Source organism: Sapajus apella, unplaced genomic scaffold (genome assembly GCF_009761245.1).
Source record: "Sapajus apella isolate SASKATOON/1434 unplaced genomic scaffold, GSC_monkey_1.0 scaffold134, whole genome shotgun sequence".
NCBI lineage: Eukaryota > Metazoa > Chordata > Mammalia > Primates > Cebidae > Sapajus > Sapajus apella.
In genome coordinates this window covers 273,936-286,508 of record NW_022437074.1, presented here as the reverse complement: position 1 = coordinate 286,508, position 12,573 = coordinate 273,936, and the positions used below count along the sequence as shown (strand labels likewise).

General features: G+C 44.6%; 1 protein-coding gene across 3 annotated transcripts in view; it reads right to left on the bottom strand.

Annotated features, from left to right (window-relative positions):
* Positions 1 to 12,573, bottom strand: part of NCK2 (NCK adaptor protein 2) — a 146,441-nt gene that overhangs the window by 70,440 nt on the left and 63,428 nt on the right. For 2 of the 3 annotated variants that reach the window (XM_032262990.1, XM_032262993.1), the window contains exon 2: positions 5,556 to 5,739. The gene's annotated coding sequence lies outside the window, so the exon portion shown is untranslated. Of the gene's footprint in view, positions 1 to 5,555; positions 5,740 to 7,497; positions 11,426 to 12,573 lie in introns of those variants that run through there. The other variant, XM_032262991.1, reaches the window with a different exon arrangement.

Genomic DNA, 12,573 nt, shown 5'->3' with positions numbered 1-12,573 from the left:
CCTTACATGGAAACTGAACACGTAACATTCCAGTCATTTCTCAATGACTCTCTGAAACACAGCTTAGGATTGAGAGAGAGAGGGAGAGGGAGAGTGGGGGGGGGGGGGGGAGGGAGGGAGGGAGGGAGGGAACATGAGAGGACTTTTTGTTTTTCCCGAGGAAGTCAAGAAAAGTCTCTCTCTGCCTTTTGTAGTTTGGGAACCTCAACGGCAGCAATGCTCTTATTCAAGCTCTGTGCGGCCTGTTTATTTAATGTTGTTCTCTTACATACACATCTGCCACATGCCTGGCCCAGGGACTCTTAAGGTAAGACAAGGATAGACTATCCGGTCGCCATCCAATGCTGGGTCATCCTAGGCAAGGAAGGTAACCTCTGGGCTCATTTTCTCCTATAAAATTCAGGGAGCAATATCCGTATCACCTGGCATTACAGAGAATTCATGAAAATTGCTTTGTAAATTCTAAGGTGCAATTCAGAGAATCATTGAGAAATGACTGGAATGTTACGTGTTCAGTTTCCATGTAAGGAAAAGAAGGTTGGAGCGGTGCAGGAATTGGCTTTTTTGTTGTTAATTTGTTTCTTCAGCTTTCTAGGAAGCCACACTACTAGAGTACATTAGCTGTGACAGAACAGAAAAAATGATTGGCTTAACCTTGATCACCACCCCAATTAAGAGAAAATAATTATGTCACTGACCACGCAAGAATGTGAAATCACAATTTTATGATGTTTCGCGCTGAACAGGGGTGCTGTGGGAAGCGTCAGGGACCACAGGGTTGGCCACAGCACAGAGGAAGTGGCTGTTAAATACACAGTCCCTGGCCTGTACAGAGAACTTTTCTTGTGGCAGGTCTGATGTTAAGCTGTGGGCCCCCAATACAAACACCATCCTGGGGCTACATGGGCGGAGCTGGAGGCCTCGGGAGCTGCTAAGCTGATCCTGGGGCTTCAGGAGCAGCAGAGGCCCTCAGGGGATTCAGGTTCCTAGCTCCTATCCCTTCTCAAACCTCCCAAAGCCTTCCTTCACACACCCATATGTTTCCAAAAAGAGACTCTTCCAAATTGTACTTAGTTGCAGGAGATTTTTCTAGGAGAGAAAAAAAATAAATCTAACAAAATTCCTTGTACATTAAGAAAGGCTTTTGGGGATCAGGAAATGGGAGCGCCCTGCCTGCTCTGCCACCTAGAAGCCCTGGGCTTTCGCTAAGTCATTGAATCTCCCAAAGCCCCACATCCTGGTTCAAGGTAAGCACTTGGAGAATGGGTGGTTACCATGTCACTACCATCATGTGTCAGAGACGGCAGCCTGGGAAGCAGAAGGAATGTGGGCTTGTAAGCAACAGACCTTCCGCTTCCAGGGCTGCCGTTAATAGATGGGGACACAAAGCTGCAGGAGAGGTTAAGGGGAGTTGAGCATGCACAGCAGTGGACAGTCTCCTTCACCTCTCCTGAGGCTTTGGGTCCCCATCTATTAAATGGGGGCAATAACATCTGCATTTGCGACCAGAGGTAATATACAAGTGGTGACAAGCCCTGTGCCGGGTGCCTGCCGGTGATAGCCCCATAGATCACGGCGGCTTCCCCTGACTGCACCACCCGGGGTACACTGTGGAATCAATGTGGCAATTTTTTTTTTTTCCTAGCAGCTGTCAGTACTTACTGGGCAATTATTTAAGCAATTATCAGAGATTTATCCACAGCATCAAAGGCCGTGGCCATCTCTCTATACTCGGTACCCTGTACAGAAGAAACAATCTGTCTAACTGTTCTCCCAGATGACCCAGGGGCCCAGTGTGTGCAGGAGGCTGAGACGGGCCCCTCTATTTTGGCAGAAACTCCACAAGTTACTTCTAGGTAGCAGGAAACCTCAGAGCTACACCCCCAACGGAAGCTTTAGCCCTAAAAACTCAATGTGTGAGCACTGGGCTTTGCATGTAAAAAATCTTTCTAAATAACCTGTTGGGGGCAAAGTCGGCTACCAGCAATCTCCAAAATACCAAAAGGCCAGGATATGATAAAAGTGAGTAGTAAATTCTAGATGACTTTTCCAAGTGGACACACTCTAGGAATAATTGTTCTGAAATAAACTGAGGCTAATATGAAGGTAAGTAGTGAACTTTAGTAGTTAAAGAAATATTACCGGATAGCGCTTTTATGGATCTAAGAGTGACAGGCTCAACGTTTCATCTTCTTGCGCTCACTGCTCAGTTAAACACAGCCGCTGCTGCTTCTATCACAAATGGAAAAACGGTGTGTGTCGGCTCACTGCTGACATTTACACACTGGCTATGCACATCACCAACTGACACATGGTTTATGAAATCCAGTCCTGTTTACTTTACTTAGACTTGAGTTGTGTCACTAAGACACTGTCCTTCCTACCCCACTACACCATCCCACTGTCATTCTGTCCATTAGGACATATCTGTCATGAAAAAGTCTTCAATAACTTTTCAAACTGAAAGCATCTCCAGCACAGCAGACAAGGCCCTTTGCAACCTCCGTCCCTAGTAATGAACAGCCAGCCTCCAACAGTCAATCACAGTCACTTTTCAAGTACACGTAGGAAGAATTAAGTGCAGATTATATATGTGCCAAAATGACAACTCTGGTCATTTGACAACTCCAGCCTCTTCCTACAGTCTCCATTCCCCAAAGGCAGCAGGGTCAGAGCCGGAGGGTCCCAAGACTTTGTTCCTTAACTTCAATGGGAAACCAGAAAACGGGTTAGGAAAATGTGCCACATGGAAATGGGCTGAGACGTTACTCAGGCCCTGAGACACGCCCATCTTCCTCAAGCTGCTCTCAGCCCAGCCCCGGGCATGCAAACCTTGAGCACCCTATAACCAGGAAACGCATCCAAGACTGAGATCCCGCTTACTGTTCTACCAGGCCAGCATTTCATTTCTTTCTGACATGCCAAAGGGTACGGCTGAGTGAGCTGTTGCTTTTCCTGTTGGCATTTCAAAGATCACCGACGAAATGGCAAATGTCTGGTCCCCAACACAGTATTGTCCGAATGACCTACAGTCTCTGGGATCCATGGCCCAGCTGGTCCAACCATCTTGCCTTGTTCCAAGGAAACATATTACACCTCTGTGCATATGTCCCTCATTCTTTAAAACTTGTTCCAAATATAACATCCCCTGGCTTTTCCATACTCTTCCCCAGAGGGTCAATTGGTCCCTGCCTCAGGTACCAAGGACTGGCCGTAAGAACCTTCGCTGTAGCAGGTAGCACAGTCCCAGACTGTCAGGGTCCCACTCCAAAAGAGCATGGGAAAAGGTGGGTGGGACTATATTTTATCTATTCTTTTTAAACTGCTAAAACAGTCACTGCAAGAAAAATAGCCTGAATACAGGTGCGGTGTTCACAACAGATATTTATCATATGAATGGGCTATATCTCATGATTTTCCAAATGAACATTTTTCTAAACCACAAAAGTAAATTTTAATAGGTGAACCAAGGTTTTGTGTGGATCTTATAAACTTATAAAATTAATCCTTTAAAATTACATGGAGACAGATATTTTTGCAAGCCAGCTCTCATGCTAGTCTGTGCGTGGGTCTCCATGCACTGTCTTGTCTGTGTGGCATCAGTGTGCTGGGAGCTCCTGCAGACCGAGCTGCTGGGTAAGCATGCCACCCTCCCCTGCTTCACCACCTTCTGAACCAGCACCAACATCAGCTTCAGGTCTGCTAATGTCACCGATGATCAAGACCTTTCTAAAGAAGTAGTGTCAGATTCTGATGCTAATGAATTATTCATGAGTTCTGATGATCGGATCAGAGGATCTATCATTTCTGGCTTATACTTCATTCCCTTGAAATCTGACAAATGGATTGATATGTGACTGCAATTGCAAATGGCTGTTTTAAAAAGTTCTACTTCAATGGTTTTTTTTTTTTTTTTTAAACTGAGTTACCAGGGGTTTGAGCAGTTTTCGTATGTAAGAAAAGCATCCCAGGATCAGAATAGGAACACCCTGATGGTGTTGGTCTTGCACAAGGTCTGGAAGAGAGGCCTGGGAATGCCCTATGAATGCATGAGGGGATCCAACCCTAAAACAGCCAAGAATGCCAGGGGTGGGCAGAGCAGGGTCAGCAGGTACAGGGGAGGAAGAAAGGAGCAGGGAATGGAGTCAGGTGTGCAATGGGAGCGCCAACTCTCAACTGCACACCAGGAGCTAGCTCTGGAAATCACAACACACAACACCCTAAATCAACGGGACAATGTGCCATTTTCTCCAAAAGATAACATAAAGCATAACAAGACCAGGACACTAAGGCACTTAATCCTGTCCTTATTGTATATTAATATTATGCTGTTCTGAATACCACACATCAAAAGAGGCAAGACTGAAATTAAAAAGGTTCTAAGAGATTTTTCTTTTAAGGTAGTCGAAGAGAAAGAACATATTCACACAAGATGTTTTTTAGTAGTAGCAGACCAAGTAAGAGGAAATTCTAACTTAAAGGAGTAAATTTACAGAAACTAGTACACTAAGAGATTCCATAGTCCAACATGACAGTTTCAAGGTTACTTTAAAACAATCTGTAAATAATAGAAGCAAATTAAGGTTTTTAAGGAAAGCTGGTGTTACCCTTGCAGTTCATTCTGAGACAAAGCTCTGGAGATGAAAATGTATCTTCTCCTAAAGCACTTCTTACTGCCCAGCCAGAAACACAACACTGAATTGTCTGGACCACCAAGGAGCAACCCATATTTTAAGTGAAATGTCCCAAGCTATTAGGGCTAAGAATCATTTTTGTTACACAGTGACATGCTTTTGTCTGGTGCCTGTGGTTATAGCACCCATGGGTCCCAGAATCCACATGCTGCATCACAGTTATGATTTTATTGTAACATACACAAGAAGGTTTTCATATGAACAGGTAAAACCTTCCCAAAATCCTTCATCTGTCTACATCTCCTTTAATGCAGGCTTTTTATTTATTTATTTATTTTTTTGAGACAGAGTCTTGCTGTGTCACCCAGGCTGGAGTGCAATGGTGTGATCTTGGCTCACTGCAACCTCCACCTCCCAAGTTCAAGCGATTCTCCTGCCTCAGCCTCCTGAGTAGCTGAGACTACAGGTGCATGCTACCATGCCCAGCTATCCTTTGATGTACATTTATCTTCTCAGCATTAAAGCTGGAATCTAGCCTTAACTAGACTGAAAGCACCAGAAAAGTGGTTATTTATCCTTATACTCCCTGTCCCATACAGAATACACGGGACCAGGATCCATTGCGGATTCAAGAGTCTGTACATATTCGAGTGTGAAGGTACCTGCACCATCTTACAGGTTGGAGGTGTCTACCATCCTGCTTCCTGGCTACACACTCAGAGCCAATCACACACTAAAGCAGGAACAGAGATAATCTAATCTAAACAGAGATTACCAGGTCTCTCCTTGAAAGCTTAAATTTAATATGATTCAACAAATCAAGCCTACACTGACTGATACTGTACTGAACTTACTGCCCAAATTATGCATTTGAGGCAAAAAGCTGCACCTTCTGTTTTAAGCAGAAAACTGCAGACTTACCTTTGGCACACAGTTGAGAGGTGACTGGCAAAATGCAGAACTCTTCAAAACGATGACGTTTTCAGCTAATTATACCTCTGAAGTTACAAAGCTGCAGGGATTCTCCAAATTCTCAAATCCAACTCAAATCTCAGCAAAGAATTATAATCTGGGACATCACTTGTATGCAAGGAACACATGAAATCTAAAAAGAAAGAAGCCTGTATTAAGTCTGCTTGCTTCTTTGATTTTAAGTAACCGCTTTGAAAAATAACCGGTTATTTGCCTAAAAACCAATAGTTTATTTATTTATTTATTTAAGACAGGGTCTCCTCTGTCACCCAGGCTGGAGTGTGGTGGTGCAATCTTGCCTCACGACAACCTCCACCTCCTAGGCTCAAGCGATCCTCCCGCCTTAGCCTCCCCATTAGCTTGGATTACAGGTGTGTGCCACACCCCTGGCTAATTTTTTAGACTTCGAAACCAGTGTTTTAAATATATCCCAGAATAAAGCTGCTCTGTGCCTAAAGACCTCCATCAACACACACATCCTCCCCTTTCCCACCTTTCATTTCCTGGGCAAGCTCCAACATCAAGGTAGGGGGGCCAACCACACACCTGGTAAACAGCAGGTGGAAGGAGATGATGGGGTGTTGGGGGGACAGCCAGCCCATAATCAAGGGACCTGAGCTCCCAGTCACTTCCAGACTTCCTCCTCCCAATGACCCCCACCTTTAAAAGCCTACCAGAAACAAAAGGGAGGCTGCCATTTGGAAAGGAGGCCAGTCTGGGAGTCTAATGAGGGAGAAGGCTTACAAAGGACACGGATATTGTTTAGAGACTCGTTCCTCTAAACAGACTTCCTCAAGGAAGTCTGTTGTACCATCCACTTATTAAGAGGTCACCAACCGGACCCATAGCCTTAGGCTAAGGCTTAACCTAAAACACACCTGCTTTCAAGGAATCTGAGATGAACACTTCAAAACTAGAAGGAAGTTAAGATGAGAGGTGCCTGATAAGGGTGACCAGCTTCCTCTTGGTTGTGGAGAGCTGGCTGCTGCATTCTGCTCACTGCACTTGGTAAATATTTTCAGACCTTGACTAACATTTTCGAGGGGACCCTGGAGCACTCTGTGGACTTCAAGTGAGTTCACTGACATTTTTAATTACATTTCAAGCCCAGTGGGGATGTGTCTTGACAGTTCACTCAGAGAAGATCTATTAATTCATCCCTAGCATGATTATGACCCAAAATGTTAAATACCCCATAGAAAAATCGAATTCTATTTTAGTCAAAGAGAAGAAGAAAATTCAAATAGGGCTATCATAAAAATGTTATAAGGCAAGTTCATAAATTTTGATTTAAAAACTAATTCCTTTTTATGCATTCTCTAGCATTATTTTAAAGGCTGCATCATTTTAATATAGATATAATTTAAGGCAAGGAAAAGGTGATGGCCTAACACAATAGGAATACATCTTTGGACAAGATGTCAGAAGTACACTAGAGTTCCCTTCTCTCTGCTACATAGTTTTAATAAAATGACAGGTACTCTCGAAATAGAAGTATTGGAATCAGGACTCAGTTCTTGACCAAGAGTTTTTGTTTCTCATGCTGACAGCACTGAAGAGATGTGCTGGGCACCATACCACCAACACCACCTCTGTATGTGTCACTTTCAGGGGCTATAATAAACAGAAGTTGTATTGTCAAGATTTTAATTGGAAAGTAAATTTGCTCAGAGTCCGTCTTCCACAGGCGAATGCAAGGAATTGTTTATGTGGTTGTTCGAGTTGTACAAATACAAGCCTCCCGCTGTGTACCCTGTGTCTCATGAGTCATATGATTTAATCCTTCTGATAAACTTCCAGGATGGATTCTAATGCCCAAATATACAGAGGCATTAACTTTCTCAGGGACACTAAAAGCTTTTCCCAACCAACTGGAGAGTGAGGAATTCACTCAGGCCTTGGACTCCGGATGAGAGAGCTTTGCATGACTCTAATCTCCTCTGCATTAGAACACAGAGGAGACACTCTTATGCCAACAGCAAACCAAAAGCCTAGGCAGCTGCTTTGCCAGCCCCCGCAAAAGAACAGTGAGCTGGATTTGGAACCTGAGTCTGCTGATTCTAGGCACAGTGGACAAGTCAGAACACGGCCTCTCCAAGCACAATCAGCAGAGGAAAAGCCAGACAGAATGGAGCAGGACTTGAACTAACACAGCAGCTCCAACAAAAGTGAGGCTATTTAAAAGGTGCCAGTGGCCATCTGGGATTCAAGCGTAAAAAGTGGAGGTTGCATATGATGTTTTCCTTGAGAAAAGCTATCCATTGACAAACTATCAATGTGCTAAGTGTATATCCTAAGTGAGAAAAAAAGCAATGGTGATCAAAATCTCTTTGGGTTTAAATGAAGACTGCCCATGTTGAACCTGGGGCTCTTAGCGTATTCAAAGCCTGTGTTAAGGAACAGCATTTCAAAGCAGGTCTTAATTATAATTGGTGATCTAAACCCATCAGGGAAGTGTACACTTTTGTGCAAAAAACAGTATCAGCCTGAAAGATAAACACCTATAAGGTCACTTGGACTGTAGAAGGCCCTCACCAAAGGAGTCATTCAAGGATTTTCTACAGCCAGCTTCAAGAAGACAGCAATATGTGAAAGGGGTGTGTGTTCTTCTCTAAAAGTACTTCACTAGCACTCCGTGCATCTCCTTTAGAAATTAAAAAAAAAGGGGGGGAAGGCTGGAAGGCAATTAACACTGAGAACATACGTAGCTCTTCATTTTAATTTAGACCCTTAATACTACTAAATTTTACCGCTGCAAATCCAAGGAATTATCTGAATTTTGTTTAACCTTGAGATTTGCTTTTTTGTCTACTAAAGCCACAACCCAGGGCTTTCAAGTCTTTACAGCAGCACCTAGCTGCAGTGTTGGGTGAGGATGCTGAGCTCCACCAGGCCACACTACTTGTCCCAGGCGCAGGGCCAGGCAGTGAGATGCCCCGGTGCAAGCAGTCCTGGCCGGTTCTACATCCCCGGTGCCTGCACGGTCCAGCACAGTGCCTTCCGCTGCGCCTGGGCCGGTTTCCCCCAACTATCACCATCTGAGGGGGAAGTCCTGTGATGAGGTCCTTGACTAAGGCAACTCCAGAGGAGCAGTTCAGGGTTAACAAAAGAGTTATGAGCCTTGTTCTGACGACAGCCAGAGTCTGTGAGCCTTATGGGTATAATACTGCTGGGCACTGTCACTCAACCTGTTTTTGAGGTGGCTTATTTGTCCAGAAAACTGACGTCACCAAGAGGCTAAAGTCAGCCTTCAGAAAGTGCAGGGAATCCCTCCACTCCCACTCCCCGACTGATGGAAACAGTGATAGGCCGGGAGAAGAACATGCTCTAGTCCCAGTGAGACACTCGCTGTGGCTTCACCTTAGCGTCAGCTGCGTGAATCGTCACAGCAACCCTGGGAGACACATCTTATCATTCAGCTCAGGAACCAAACGACCAGACGTCCCACAACCAGACTTTGAACACACACTTGTCTGATTTTAAAGCCAGAGTGCTCTTTCTCCTGGCAAAGATCATCACGAAAGGGCTACAACCTTGACAGTCACATCTTGCAAATCACATCTGCTGCTGTCATCTATCTGGGCTATCTTCTGCAACTCTCACATCAGGTAGGTACAATGTTAGGCTACGTCAAGAAGCAAGCCCATGAATGGACACACACCAAGTTCGTTTTCAACAGTACTGCTTCTCTTAGATGTGAGCACAGAAAAAAAAAAAAAAAGGCCTTGTTGAATAATGTCACATGGCTGAGTCAGTAATGAGCAGATCCCGGACTCAGGTGTGTATCATAACTAAATCTAATCTCTGTTATGCCTGGAGAGAACCACGCCAGATCCCTAGTCTGGAGCCAGAGCTAAGACAATTGTCCTTTTTCTTTTATTTAAAAAGAAAAAAAGCACAGGATTCGCATAGGCCTCGGAGCTCTCAAATACCCTTCCTCCTACCCCCTGAGCAGGCAGGCCCAGCGGAGGCCTGCAAGCAGATCTCCAGCTCAGAACACAGAGGCGGCAGTGCCTGCTCAACACAGCACGGGGTCAAGGCTGTCTGGGGGAATTCTGGCAGAACTAGCTATATTTCATTCCTACCGAACCACTTGGAAGAAAACCTTATTCAAGTGGGAAAAGGCTGGTTTCACACACTGAACAAAGCTACACAAGTTTCCTTGAGTGGTTTGGCTAAAGTTCAACCCATGTGGACTGATACTGAGCAGCTCAGATGTGTTTATCAATCCAAACTCAAAGGCGTCCAAGGAGATGACCTCAGCTGTCTCTTAATCATCCAGGGCACAGTGGTTCCCAGGCAGGGTTCAGAAAGGGCTGAAGTCTACCTTCCACATTTCAAAAGGCCTCATTGCAATTAGATTTTTTACTCAAGATGAAGCCGTCCTGAAAAGTAAAAATATCAAGTTTTTCTGCACTGGGCTGAAATTATATCAATTCCATATATTAATGGTGGTTATAAGGTTAATTAGAAGCTGATTAATGAAAACAGAAGGGAAAAAAACAGTGCTAGTTTTTAATTCTCTAGGAAGCCACTGTGTGACCAAGGTAGGTGTTTGCGGGAGAAAGGTAACTGATGAGAGTTTAAGGTCTGTCAGTTCTAGGATCTGGAATAATCATTTCTGCCTTCAGATACTCCAGAACTGAGAAAAGAAAGAAACAGCAAGCGGCAGGTCAATGGATGTGCCGAACCCCTATTAACCTTAATATGGAAGGCACCAGGTTCAAGAGGCTGAAGGGACCCAGAGCCAGCCAGGGTGTTATTAGGGGCTTACATAGAACAGAGTCCAGTGGCAGTGGGAAGGACAGGGGACCCACACCTGCCTGCAAGCATCATGCAATTCATGTAGCATTTTCACTTCACACCCTCCCTAACCAAGGACCTCCACCTGGCATCCTTTATGCAACCCCAGATGCAGGGCCTCTATACCACACCCATTGCACAAGACAGGCTGGGGGGAACTCAGTTGTTCCTTTACAGCCAAGGACTGAATCTCCAAGTTGGCAACTTCAGGATTCCCTAGATGGGAACACATATTCAGGTGCATCTGCCACACAAGGTAACATTCTAAGGGTCCACTTAAGTTATTGCTGTCAGGTGCATTTACCCTACATCATCCATATATAATGAGAAGCAAAATACAAGCCAGAAAAGAAAGCAACAAGGCCGTGGGTCAGGATGACAAGGTTGTAGGCCTGACTCGGCCACCAAATGCCTCTCTCTCTTCCCTCATCCACCACCCCAGACACTCAACTGCAATCCTATATCTTTGGGTCACACAGGAATGGACATTATCAAAAATTGATGCTGTGGTGCCAAAAGTGTATCAACACTTACTAAAATAATACAAGAAAGTCATAGGGCAAATCTTAATATAAATTTAAATTTTACAGTCTACTGCTTAAATATTCTAACATATAGAAATTTGATTAGTGACACTATTTCCAAAGGTCTGTAAAGGGTTTGATTGATATATTTAATGCTAGACTCTTCAGTCCAGCAGTACTCCATTCGCTAAAAGGCTCTCCAGGTGTTTCTCTAAGGTTTTTCCTCTAGTTCAAACTGTCTTTGTAATCAGCATAAAAGCCTTGCTATACCTCTCAGTGCCATAAGCAGACAATCTAATTACATATCACCTTAACAGGTTCACCAGCATATTATTAAGAATGCACAGGATTCAGCCATTGTCTAGGTAGTGACACCACCAATAAAAAGCATGCCAGCAAAAATAAACTGTAAACACTAAAATGCACTACTGAATACAAACTGTGCAAACCGCCCTTGTTATGAGGGAAAGAAGAGGAAGGGAAGAGTGAGGGGTCAGGGAAACAAATCCTGTTTTTCTCCCTCTCCCTCCCCCTCCTGCTAGCTAGCTTGCCTGCAGGTGCGCTCTCTCTCTCTCTCTCACACCCCCCCCCACACACACACACACGTGCACCCGCGAGTTTTGTTTTTTTCAAATAGCATCTTGAAAAGTGGGCCAGATTGTTAACACATTTAGGGAATAGAATCAGGGGTGAGAAGGGTTAATTTCTTTTTTCTTTTTTTTTTTTTTTGAGGCTGAGTCTTGATCCGTCGCTAGGCTGGAGTGCAGTGGTGCGATCTCGGCTCACTGCAACCTCCGCCTCCTGGATTCAGGCGACTCTTCCGCCTCAGCCTCCTGAGTAGCTGGGACCACAGGCGCGTGCCACCACGCCCGGCTAATTTTTTTGTCTTTTTAGTAGAGACGGGGGTTTCACCATGTTGGCCAGGATGGTCTTGATCTTTCGACCTTGTGATCCGCCCACCTCAGCCTCCCAAAGTGCTGGGATTACAGGCTTGAGCCACCGCGTCCAGCCCCGAGAAGGGTTAATTTCTATAACATTTGAACATTAAAGTATTTACTTTGGTAATAAAGCACAGCTTTAGATAAAATTCCAGACTCCTTTTCCCATTTCCATCACTGCTATTATTCTGTGAATAATAAGTAGTAAGTGCTTATATTTTACTGATTACACCATGAAGTTTTGTGCATCCCATCTGCTATGGCCTAAATTGTGTCCATGCCCTGCCTCCAAAAAAAATGTGTATATTGAAGTCTCAACCCCCAGTACACTTCAGACTGGCAGTGAAAAGGTTTTTAAAGAGGTGGTTAAAATGAAGCACTCAGGGTGTGGCCCCTAATCCAAGAGGACTGCTGGCCTTTTAAGGAGAAGAAAAGATACCAGGAGGGTGTGCAGGTTGAAAAGACCATAGGAAAACACAGCAAGGCGGCATCCGTCTGCAATTTCCAGAAAGAGGCCCCAGAAGAAACCAACCCTGCTGAGCCCTTGAGCGTAGACTTCCAGGCCCCAGAACTGTGAGAAAATAAAGTGCCATGTAAGCCCCTCAGTCTGCGGTACTTTCCCATGGCAGCCTGCGTCTTGGTGAGACTCAACCATATGACATATGACACATACAACAGGAATTTGAAAAACCTTTTGTGAGC